Genomic DNA, 13,018 nt, shown 5'->3' with positions numbered 1-13,018 from the left:
TATAACTCAGGATCAGTACAGGATAAGTAATGTAATGGATGTACACAGTGACCTCACCAGCAGAATAGTGAGTCCATCTCTGGAGTATAATATAGGATATAACTCAGGATCAGTACAGGATAAGTAATGTAATGTATGTACACAGTGACCGCACCAGCAGAATAGTGAGTACAGCTCTGGAGTATAATACAGGATATAACTCAGGATCAGTACAGGATAAGTAATGTAATGTATGTACACAGTGACCTCTCCAGCAGAATAGTGAGTACAGCTCTGGAGTATAATACAGGATATAACTCAGGATAAATAGAGGATATATAATGTATTTAAAAATTGACTTTTTATGTGTAGAATGTCACACAATAAAGACATGAGCAAGCATGTACATACAATGGTATTCTGGTTAGGACATTGAAAATTCAGTTCCGTAAAAAAAAAAAGTAGTTTTTTTGCTTAAAAGACCAGAAAATCTGATGCATGTTGTGGACTATAAGACTCTTTAGAGACGCTTCCAAGTACTAATGAACATTCCAGTGGAAATACTGAAAAATTCCTCCCCATTGTCTCGGGTAAATGGCCTGGGTAAGCGGGTCATTTGAGTAGAATTTACATGGTTATTTGTACCAGCGTGGACAACAATGTGGTGGTAAGAGCATTGACCTGTAGGCCTTTCCATCAGCTACTATGTTAAGTTGTGATTCTATTACATGGCCTCCGAAAAACTGAATGAAGAGTGGTTGGGGGATTCATGCAACCTTGTCACGTAGCTCAGAATTGGTTTCTTTCATCAGCTCTTCCCTTCGAACATTTTAAGGATGTTTCAGTCGAAATGAGTACTGTGTCAATACAGCTCGGCTTTCTTTGTGCCCATAGAAACCCACTGGGGTGTATAACCTTCTTTTCACCTTGACTAGTAGAGAGGTCACTTAATTCCCTATCCCCAGCACTGGTTACCGCCAGATGTCAAAGTCATTCAAATTTGGAGAGCTTGTAAATCTAGCCCTATGTATTTCCCGAAAGGACCCCCACTCTACGTGCGTGGAGTGTCACTAAGAAGATTAACACTACAAGGCTAGCTCGACAATGCCGGGGAGGGAGAACATGGTTATGGCGGGCCACCTGGAGCTATTCACTAATTGACAATCTTAAGCTTCCAAACCATTGCTTTTCGGTAGGCAAACGAAAAAAGGACCGGGGCCAGGCAGCTGTATGTTTCATGTCCTACACCATTGGGTACAAACTAAATTATCTGCAGGTCAATGTACGCCTCTTTGTATGGCTGTATGAATTATGCAGCTTACAAAACAGATATAGATGTAGCTCCTATAAGTAAAAGAAACATAATATATTAAGGGGTACTCCGCAGCTCAGCATTTAGAACAAACTGTTTCGAACACTGGAGCCGACACCGGGAGCTTGTGATGTCATAGCCCCGCCCCCTCATGATGTCACACCCCACCCCAATCAAAGCAAGTCTATGGGAGGGGTCATCTTCCATAGACTTGCATTGAAAGGGCGGGGCGTGACATGAGGGGGCGGGGCTATGACATCACAAGCTCCCGGTGTCGGCTCCAGTGTTCGAAACAGTTTGTTCTAAACGCTGAGCTGCGGAGTACCCCTTTAAAGCCCTCCATAATTTATGATATAAAAAATTGGCCGATCTTGCCAATTTTGGCGACTCCGACCAATTGTCTATTGCACTGGCCCTCTAGATGTCGCAAAACTATAACTCCCACCGTGCCCGGACAGCCGTTGGCTGGGACCTTTGGGGAGTCAGGCGGTGTCTAGATTGTCCTATTAGACCTGTGGTTTCAAATGGTGTCCCTCCAGATGTTGCAAAACTTCAACTCCCAGCATGCCCGGACAGCCAACGGCTGTCCGTGCATGCTGGGAATTGAAGTTTTGCAATATCTTAAGGGCCACAGTTTAAGACCACTGGTCTTATGTGTACTGGGGCCTGCCATGTTGGATTTTAACTACCATATCCTTCTGTTCTTGGTATCAGACTTTATGCTGGCACAATTAAAAGATGCAAGCGTCAATGGGGTGAGTGCCGCCCTACAGGGTGATTAAATTAGATGGCCATTAAGCCCCCTCATCTACCAAAAAAGGTGAGGATGCAGGACCGCTCTTAGACATTTTTTTGGATTCAGATTGATCCATTTGATCCCCCGTTTCCGTCTGGCCCCGGTCTAGCCCTGCCCTCCGAGGAAGGAGCCTTAACAGGACAGGGCCCAATTCCCCCGGAGGCTCTTTCTACCTAGGCACCTCGCTCTCACCATCCTCCTCCAAGGAGGGGGAGAAGATGGTATCGGGGACGAGGTACCGGTTTGACAGATCAATCAGAGGGGTGGGGGCCGTCAGGAGGGCTCAGTCATAGGGCTCAGACCTCTTCTTTCTCTCCTTTCCTTTCTTTTTGACCCTCTCCCTGCTCTCCTCATCCACACTTTCATAGTGGGAGGAATCGGAAGGGTCGGCCATATTGCCTTCCTCTCTGTGAAGCCTCCCGATCTCCTAATTCAGCACGTCCTCCTCCAGGGCTTCAGCGGTTACAGGGCCAGCTTCAGGAGCAAGGGCTGGAGCTACCCCCATCACCTGTGCACTCTCCAGCTCCCTACTCCTCCTACGATTTTTCTCCTGCCTTAGTTTGGCGGGGCCCTTTTTCCTCCTCACTAGCCCTGTTGCGCCTCCATCCCTGCCCGTACCCTCCCCAGCCGAGGCAACTTCACAACTCTCCCCAGCTTGAGCGGCCGCCGCATGGGCGAAGGTGCTAGGAGAACAGCTGAAAGGGTGTCCAAGGACACCACACAGGTGGCACCGGATCTGTCTACAAGATGCAGCCAGATGACCCACCCCACCACACAAGGCACAGACCTGCACAGTACAGGCTGCACTAAAATGGGTGGAGCTGCCACACCTGTGACAGACCTTAGGCTGCCCCTGGTAGAAGATCTGGATCCTATCACGTCCAAGGAAGGCAGCTGACGGAATGTGGGCAACCGTACTCCTTAAAGGCTTGAGTGTGAGTTGGAAAATGTCCAGGCCCCGGACCAGATCCTGTGTTCATCCAAGTTTTTCTTGGGCATGTCCGTCACATCCCCATACTGTCCGAGCCAGGTCATGATGCCATAACAAGAAAGTGACTAGTTATGGGTCAAAACAATCACTTTCTTGATAGAGTTCTGACAGGAAATCGCCTTTACGGCTAAATCCCACCAGCCGGGCTCGCTCTTCGACATTTCGTAGTTCGGCCAGAAGAGTCCAAGATCCTCTAGCCGAACGAAACTGACGTCAAACTCGGATGAATCGTAGGGGTTAATCACAGCAAAGATTTCACACACACTGAATTTCATCTGGAGGAGGAGCTCAACCACTTTAGCGCGAGGTGCGCCCCTCCAAATCAGACGGACCACATTCCTACGGTTATTCCGCTCTCAGAAAGCCCCTAAACCATGCCTCTCTATCCAGAAAGATAGGTTGACCTCACCCCTCCCCTCTACCTGGATGGACCTGTCGCCCCTGCGTGGAGCCTCCAGTAGGCACTGTTGCAAATGGCTTCCAGAGCCGGATGGAGACGGGGACCCCCTGAATCCCCGGCAGTGACATTAGCATAGCTCCTAGAAGTAGTCACTACTGGGGGGGGGGGCAGCCGGACCAGACCCGGAACCTGACTCAGGACCATCAATACCACCATTCACACTACTACTCCCATCATCTTTCTTCTCATCCATACCAGACTTCCCATTCATACCACTACTCCCACCATCATTCACTCCACTGACACTCCCACATACACTCCTCTCATCCACAACACTACTACACCCATCATTCTCACATCCTACACTCTTGTCCTGGCTAACAGATTCTGGGCTGGCTGGGACTTGTAGTATTGCTGGTTTTATTACAATCTTCTTTGCTGGCTTAGCTGCCGGGGTCGATGTTGACGGTTCCTTCTCCATGGCTGAGGTCATTTCCGGAGTCTGAGGCTGCCCCTCCGGGCGCACCATAGCTCCTCCCACAGTGCCAGCACTTAGTTTGCCCGACCGCACGGGCTCTGTGGCTGATCCCAGAGCCCGGACACTCCCCCCCCCTCACAGAGGAGTACCACGCAGGTCCTCTCTTGCCAACCTCAGCTCCTTACCGCACCATTTGCACTAGGCAAACCATGTGGTCATGCAGAACCTGTATATCACGCCGGACTCCTCGGGCCCTCTCTCAGCCCACATCTCCACACTCTTTCTCCACGCTTCCTTCCACCAAGTTCACCCCCCTGTATGGCTTCAGATGATGTCACGCCTGCTGGGGAACGCCCCTTACCAGTCTATGAACCTGACTGAGACTGAGTAGAAAATACAGAGCAATATCAAGGTAGAAAACTAAAATAATAAAAATAAAGGCAGGGGGTGGTTTATCATGATGGGGGCCGTGAACTGGGAGGATTATAAAATTTAACAAGATCATGACAGGTACTCTTTAAACATTACCAAATGCTCTCTAAGGCGGTTTGACCATGAAACAAGATGGTAATGAAATATACAGTTACATAGTTTGTAAGGTTGAAAAAAGACAAGAGTCCATTGAGTCCAACCTAGAACCCTGCTGTGTTGATCGAGAGAAAGAAAAAGAAAAAAAACATGAGGCTGATGGCAATTGTTCCATGACAGAGGAAAAACTCCTTCCTGACCCTAATATGGCGATCAGAATAAATCCCTGGATTGTTTTATCTCTCCATTATGCCCGGGGTGCAAAAAGAAAAATAACAAATTTTACCTTCATTTCTGGTGCTCCCCTGGTGTGCAGATATCGCTGTCAGGTCTTCTGGGCTCTGATCTTCTTTCCCATTCCGGGGGCAACACTTCACATTGCGCTGAGCTTATGGCTGCCAGCAACTATGTCCCGACTCTGCCGGTGTTACGCTGAGTGTCATGTAATGGGCCAGGGAACCAGGAAGAAGGCTGGGCCTAGGCCTGTTACATCACACTGACGCTCAGCATATAACCGGCCGAGGCAGGACATTGACGCGGACGGTGATTGTAATGCCGCGTAACTGAAAAAAACCCGAATGTTGGTAGGCCTTGAGAACGGATTGGGGACCACCGATCTATACTGCAGAATATATTGGTCCTTTGGGTAATAAATAACTTTTCCTCTACCCAACGCCCTGTCCCTCTGGTGTTATACCACATGTTTGACATACGTTATCTGTATGTAAAACATTTTGGCAAAGCTGTAACACTAAGGTTAGTAGTACACAGAAATAAAAACAATTCTGGAAACACTGAAGACTTTATACAATACAGATGTCCACACGAGCTACTGGTCACACATTTTGAGTAAATAGTGGAAATGCACAAGTTTTACCCATATTGTTCTAGGAGGCTCTGAAACTGATTTACGACATGCTACTGGTCTACATAACACCCGCTCAGTAGCAACAATTAAATGCGGGTTTCCAGGGAGTGTCATAATAGGAAGACAATGAGAACAAGCTGGGCATGTGCAAGTGATTATCAAGAATTTATTAAAATGTAAACAGCGCGCCACTGCGTTTCGGGTTCACCAAGGCGTCCTCCACATTCCACAACTAGACTCATAATTCAAGTCCCCTACTCCCATTGTAAATGAAAACAAACACCCGTACCCCTTGCCTTCACCTTCTTGGTGATGGACATGTTAGTTTTATTTAACTATACTAACTAGTACTAACAAACCGTATGTAACTATGTAAGGATCATATAGGATTTGTAGATATGTTAAAGGGATTGTACATGTTGGACAGTTTCTCTTGGTTAAAATCATTGGGTTGGATCGGTTGATCATAAGGTAGGAATCCCCCCAAAAAGCTATAATCTGTAAGTGAAATCAAAATATTCAATTTCCCTAGAGCACCACCACGGAAGAAAAAAGTCCAGTGAAATCAATAGGTGGTTTGTGTAACGCACAGGTACGTCGGGTCCTCCAGAGGGAGAGACGCTCTTTGTAGGCTCTCTCCACTCATAGATGAAGGTCTTGAGGGAGGGATCTCCCTCTATACAGTACTTGAAAATCAATTTGCACATTAATTTGGATGTAAACCAAAAATTCACCCGCAATCTCTTTTAGACTAGATTAACAAGCAACACATTGGCCCTGATTTACTATTGTAAACCCGACATGTTTTGTCGGGTTGTGCGCCAGATTCTGTCACATTGTGGCAGATTTTGTCTCATTGCGCCAGAATTCTATCTCATTGCGCCAGAAATGAAAAAAAAAAAACAACCAACTCTCCATTTTACTCGGAAAACCCAAAAAGGGGCGTGGCAAGCCCACTGAGATGAATGGAACACAATTGGAAATTTTCTAAACAAAATTTTCTGTATGTTAGTCCACCCTTATACACACTGTGCAGTATTTTTAAGAAGGCCGTAGACAAAGGGTAACCATCACCTGAAGGCTCTAAACTCCCCCATTAATATACTTAGGTGTCAAGAGAACAAATAGCTGACAGACAATTTGGATTGCACATGAAAAGCTTAAAGGGGTACTCCGCTGTTCAGCGTTTAGAACAAACTGTTCCAAACGCTGGAGCCACGAGCTTGTGACGTCCTAGCCCAACCCCCTCAATGCAAGTATATGGGAGGGGGCATGACGGCTGTCACGCCTCCTCCCATAGACTTGCATTTAGGGGGTGGGGCGTAACAACATGAGGGAGTGGGGTTATGATGTCACGAGCTCCCAGCACCGGCTCCAGCGTTCAGAACAGTTTGTTCCAAACACTGACCAGCGGAGTACCCCTTTAACTTGCTGGATCCTTATTTCCCGAAACTGCACCTTTTCAAGATCTTCCAAGACTTAAAGACATTTGATAGGCCTAGTCCCTTATGTAGATCATGAAGGCAGTCACCACAGAAAAAGAGGCAATGGCGCTATTCCTTTCCCTGTGTGTGGCATAAACCTTAGCAAGGTTTGCAACTGACGCCCCCTGACGAAGCGCTCCTAGCGAAATGTACGTTGGGGTAGGTGCACATGGGTTCTGACAGTGCATAGGGCTTTTACTTTTCTATACACTCTTGGCTTCTTTTCTTATGTTTACACCTTCTTTAACTATGTATCATGCATTTAGCTGATTCTTCCCACAGGACTTTCAGTTAATATCATATTTGTGTTGTTCCATGTGTAACCAATGTTTAGTCTTTCCCATGTGTACCTTCCATTGATATACTTGGTACCTTCTAATTTTTTTTATTGATTTTGTATATTATATATTATAATTTGATATCAGTAAAGTACATTTTGCACTTGTAATTATGTTTCACAGATCTTTTTGTTAGACACTGGCTTAAAGGGCTACCGGTATCTGAGCTCCCCCGTTGTATCTACCGCCTCCCTGCCGAAGACGTATGGTATGACGTTAACCATCTGCATATCAAGGCTACATACCGGGTGAGTGCTCCGTTCTTCAATTTCTTGCTGATTATTGCATTTGGAGTGTCTCTATTATTCCAGAAGCACCTCCCTTATTCCTGGTCCGGTAACAGCCTAATATCCAGTTGCCGATTCCTTATTCCCGTTTTTCTTTGTTGGTGCTTTTTATCTCTAAACATATTCCCAATGGAAAAACATGACAGAAGCCTCATCGATACCGGGCAGCCTTTTCCCACGTGATACAATCAGATAAGAGCCCATGGAGGATTACATCCAGTTCATGGCTCTCTCCTTATTGTGTAGGTTTGGGTTCTTTCGGCAGGTGACCGTGTTTCCTTCTAGTATTTTAGACGTTTCTCATCTCAGTAAGAAACTACTTCACATCTCAGTGAGTATAATCTGGGTATTGTTTACTGGAGAATGGTGCACCGGGGTGAATTGTCCAACCTTTTGATCTACATGAAATGTACAAGGAGGATTAGGTGCAGCGGGGTTTGTAGCGATTTACGGAACCCTGTGAAGAGGACAATTTTTCACTCCATCAATGTTTCCATGAAGATTAGTGGAGAGAACTCAACATCTAAATTATGTGGGTGAAGTGTCAGGTCTGTCATGTAATGCCTCGAAATCAAAGAACAGGTCACTGGACAAGTCAATGGGAATCATAGTGTGAAAGAAAATACTAATGTTATTCGAGTGGACTACATCTATGAAGACCTCAGCGTGACCAGGAAGAGGCCATGACTGGAGCTACCTCCATAGTGCTGAAATAGGTTGTTTCACAGGAAAACATCAATGAGCCAGAAATTGTGGAGTAACATGTTCCTCATCTAGCACCAGAACAACCTGAAAGGAACTAATATGTTCTAGGTCCTAAGGTCCACATGCCTGCAATGAGCACCACAGATGTTCTGTAATATATATTATTACTATTTATTTTCATAACGCCCTTACTTCAACAGCGCTATACATAATAATATACATATCATTACACACACATTACAATGAAGGTATAACAAGCATGAAACATTAAATGACAGACTGATGTAATATTTATAAACATGAGGTAGTATTATAGTAGTTATATTCTTGTATATAGGAGGCAGTATTATAGTAGTTATATTCTTGTATATATAGGAGCAGTATTATAGTAGTTATATTCTTGTATATAGGAGCAGTATTATAGTAGTTATATTCTTGAATATAGGAGCAGTATTATAGTAGTTATATTCTTGTATATAGGAGCAGTATTATAGTAGTTATATTCTTGTATATAGGAGCAGTATTATAGTAGTTATTTTCTTGTATATAGGAGCAGTATTATATTAGTTATATTCTTGTATATAGAAGCAGTATTATAGTAGTTATATTCTTGTATATAGGAGCAGTATTATAGTAGTTATATTCTTGTATATAGGAGCAGTATTAAAGTAGTTATATTCTTGTATATAGGAGCAGTATTATAGTAGATATATTCTTGTATATAGGGGGCAGTATTATAGTAGTTATATTCTTGTATATAGGAGGCAGTATTATAGTAGTTATATTCTTGTACATAGGAGCAGTATGATAGTAGTTATATTCTTGTATATAGGAGCAGTATTATAGTAGTTATATTCTTGTATATAGGAGCAGTATTATAGTAGTTATATTCTTGTATATAGGAGAAGTATTATAGTAGATATATTCTTGTATATAGGGGGCAGTATTATAGTAGTTATATTCTTGTATATAGGAGGCAGTATTATAGTAGTTATATTCTTGTACATAGGAGCAGTATTATAATAGTTATATTCTTGTATATAGGAGCAGTATTATAGTAGTTATATTCTTGTATATAGGAGCAGTATTATAGTAGTTATATTCTTGTATATAGGAGGCAGTATTATAGTAGTCATATTCTTGTATATAGGAGCAGTATTATAGTAGTTATATTCTTGTATATAGGAGGCAGTATTATAGTAGTTATATTCTTGTATATAGGAGGCAGTATTATAGTAGTCATATTCTTGTATATAGGAGCAGTATTATAGTAGTTATATTCTTGTATATAGGAGCAGTATTATAGTAGTTATATTCTTGTATATAGGAGCAGTATTATAGTAGTTATATTCTTGTATATAGGAGCAGTATTATAGTAGTTATATTCTTGTATATAGGAGCAGTATTATAGTAGTTATATTCTTGTATATAGGAGCAGTAGTATAGTAATTAGATTTTTGTACATAGGAGCAGTATTATAGTAATTATATCCTTGTACATAGGGGGCAGTACAGTTAAACAATGAAAGATCTCAAACAATAGCAGAAAACAGATCTTTCGAAAACCATGAGGATTTGATATACAACGTATATTAGGAAATTGCATAACTTTTCACCATGCAATGAATAAGTTTTATTTGCTGAAACTGTAATAACCCTTTATTGGTCGGGAATTAAAGTATAAGTATTAAATAAAAACCAGACACTACAATAATTTTTGTTTCAATGGCAATAGAGGGTAAAGTAGAGCAGCATATTTACTGGGAACCACAAATCAGGCACAATATATAAAATACTGCACGAGCTCGCGCAGAAGACAAACAACTTTAATTGCAAACTATAAAAAAAAAGTTTCACAAATAGTAGGAGGCGGCTGTTTACACAGTTCACAGAGCGTGTAAATGTCTCACTCCGAAATGTGACAAATAGCATACGCTCAGCAGCTAAGGTTACCTTGTCTGCAGAAATCCTCTGGGAAAAAAAGGCAAATTTGGCCTTTGGCTTTCAAGGTGCCAAGTCATTTATATATTGTGCACCACTTCCTTACATAGGAAACAAATGAAGCAGAAGGCCATTATTCTGCCCGGCATTCATACTCCTAGGAGTTAGCAGCTATGTTTGATTCAACACCGATAATGAGATTCATTTTAGTTCAGATAAGTATTAACAATATAATCCGCTACCTGAAAGCTTTTAACAGAATGGAAGAAAAAAAAATCAACTTAGGTCCTTTTTTTCCTCCCAAAAAAATTATGAAAATTTCTTAAAGGGGTACACCACTGTAAAATATTTTTTTCAATCAACTGGTGCCAGAAAGTTAAACAGATTTGTAAATTACTTCTATTTAAAAATATCAATCCTTCCAGTACTTATCAGCTGTTGTATAAAAGTTCTTTTCTTTTTTAATTTCCTTTCTGTCTGACCACAGTGCTCTCTGCTGATACCTGAACTGTCCGGAGTAGGAGCAAATCCCCATAGCAAACCTCTCCTGCTCTGGACAGTCCCTGACATGGACAGAGGTGTCAGCAGAGAGCACTGTGGTCAGACAGAAAATAACTACACAACTTCCTCTGTAGTATACAGCAGCTGATAAGTACTGGAAGGATTAAGATTTTTTTTTTTAACAGAAGAAATTTACAAATCAGTTCAACTTTCTTGCACCAGTTGATTTTAAAGAAAATGTTTTCCAGTGGAGTACCCCTTTAAAACATGATGACGTTAAAGGGTTACTTCAACATCAAGTCCAAAAAAAAAAATGCTGCAGAAGCATATATCGTTGTTCACCTGTCTGACCCATGTCTGAAACGGACACAAATTTGTTTTTGGGGTCTTATTCCTGTACTTTCCTGGTTAAGCAATTGCTTAGTACTACAATTCCCAGAATGCATGTCTTTCCCTCAGCTCTTCATCACAGTCTACCCTGCCTACTTAAACCCACAGCCCTCCTTCCAGTTCCTAGTCCAGAGCTGCTGCAGAAAATATCATTTCACATCAAACTATTGTACAGTGAGGTTCCAGCACCAGCTGTATTCGTTCCGTTTGCTCCTCTGCCTGTGGCATTCTTCAGGACAAGGCAGCATGCTGTAAACACACCTCCTTCTTTCCTGATTGTCTTGTATGTATATGTTTATATGACAGGGGGATGGTAATGTAGACTGTAAGGGGCTGGTCAAAGGTGATGACATCAGTCAGAGGGCGTGGCTAGAACTTAGAGACAAGATCCACCCATGCCTGAGACAGCAGAGGATGATGTGTCATCACAGGAAAGAGGGAGGAGTCAGGCAGCTGCTGAGACAACACCATACTGACAAGGATAGATTGTTTCCATCTCAAGTCTAAGCCTACCTTCTGTCCCAATACGAGGTGTATAAGAAAAAGTACCAAAAGATGCATTCTGCTGGTTGGGAATATCATGAGATATCCACAAGATTGAGATCCACAATACGTTGAAGAACCCCCTAGGTGAGGCAAATTTTCTGAGAACTCGAATAGAACATTAAAGGGGTACTCTGCTGGTAGACCTCTATTAGATAAATTATTATAAGATGTCTTATCGCGGAGGTCCTGCCACTGGGGCCCCGTGATCTCCTAAAGCACCCGGTGTTCTCTACAAACGCCGGGTTCCTGCAGCAGTGGTCGTGATGTCACTGGCACATCCTCCTGTGATGTCACGCCACACCCCCTTCATTCATGTCTATGGGAGGGGGCGTGTCAACTGACACGCCCCCTCCCATAGACATGAATGGAGGGGGCGTGCCGTGACGGCATGAGGGGGCATGGGCGTGACATACCAAACATGACCTCCGGCTCCGAGCTTTCTGAACAAATTGTTCAGAACGCTGGAGCACCGGAGTACCCCTTTATGGTAAACGTGGAGACTATAGTCTCTTTTCTAGAACATTGGAGTCTCTTGTAAATCTAACCAAGTTAGTAGATATTTTCTTAAGCAATTTTAAATGAGAAAATGCATGAGCCAAGAGAGTACTCCCAAGTGGCTTTCGACAAGCCATATACTGCAGTATTTACAGTGTAACATATTTGGAACACATCGTTCCGGCCTAAAAACAGCTCAGAAGAGATCCCATGTACAGAAAAAAATACAAGAAGGGACCCTAGATGATAATTTATCTGCAAATCCAACACAGATGGGATTGATTTCTGTGCCAGAGATCTTGGAAAAATGGTCAATTTATATGGAAGAGCTTGGTGCCGAGAGGTCCCTAAGCTTTCACTCCCTGGGAAATGAGCAATATAGAAATTAAGCAGGGTCTCAAAAAAGCCTCTTCTGATATACTATTAAAACCAATAAATATATGAGTGGTAACTACAGCATAACCCTTGTATTTACCAATGTCCTCTGTACCCCAGTGGGGCTCAATCTCAGACACAAACACTATAGTTAAAGGGGTATTCCAGAATTTTTATTTTTTTACTTGACTATGCTACAGGGGCTGTAAAGTTAGTGTAGTTCATAATATAGTGTCTATACCTGTGTGTGACGGTTTTCTCACAATTCTTAAGTGATTTTTCACTCCAATACTTATGTTTAACAGCATACAAAATTACTGTTGTCTGATTTTTCAGATTTTTCCCAGGTTGCAATGTGGCCGAGATCTGACTCACTAGTCAGCTGATGACAGGGAGCCTGTCTGCTTCAATGGGTGGAGGGATCACTTGGTGGGAGAGAGATCAATCTGCAACTAATGCAACAGCTGTAGGCACCCTGATTGAAAACCACAGGTCTTTTGAATGGATGCAGCTAATTTATGTTTCAATGGAAGGGGTGGCTGCTGTGTGGGAGGCAGGAAAATTGAATTATGGGATTTGTAAGCAAAAAATAAAACTCAAACAGG

At 42.8% G+C, this 13,018-nt stretch overlaps 1 protein-coding gene across 1 annotated transcript in view; it reads right to left on the bottom strand.

Annotated features, from left to right (window-relative positions):
* TMEM135 (transmembrane protein 135) overlaps positions 1–13,018 on the bottom strand; it is a 455,209-nt gene that overhangs the window by 230,835 nt on the left and 211,356 nt on the right. The gene's annotated exons all lie outside the window — the stretch shown is intronic.

This window comes from Hyla sarda, chromosome 2, assembly GCF_029499605.1.
Source record: "Hyla sarda isolate aHylSar1 chromosome 2, aHylSar1.hap1, whole genome shotgun sequence".
Classification (NCBI taxonomy): Eukaryota; Metazoa; Chordata; class Amphibia; order Anura; family Hylidae; genus Hyla; species Hyla sarda.
The sequence above is the reverse complement of the archived record's forward strand: the minus strand, read 5'-3'. Positions and strand labels throughout refer to the sequence as shown.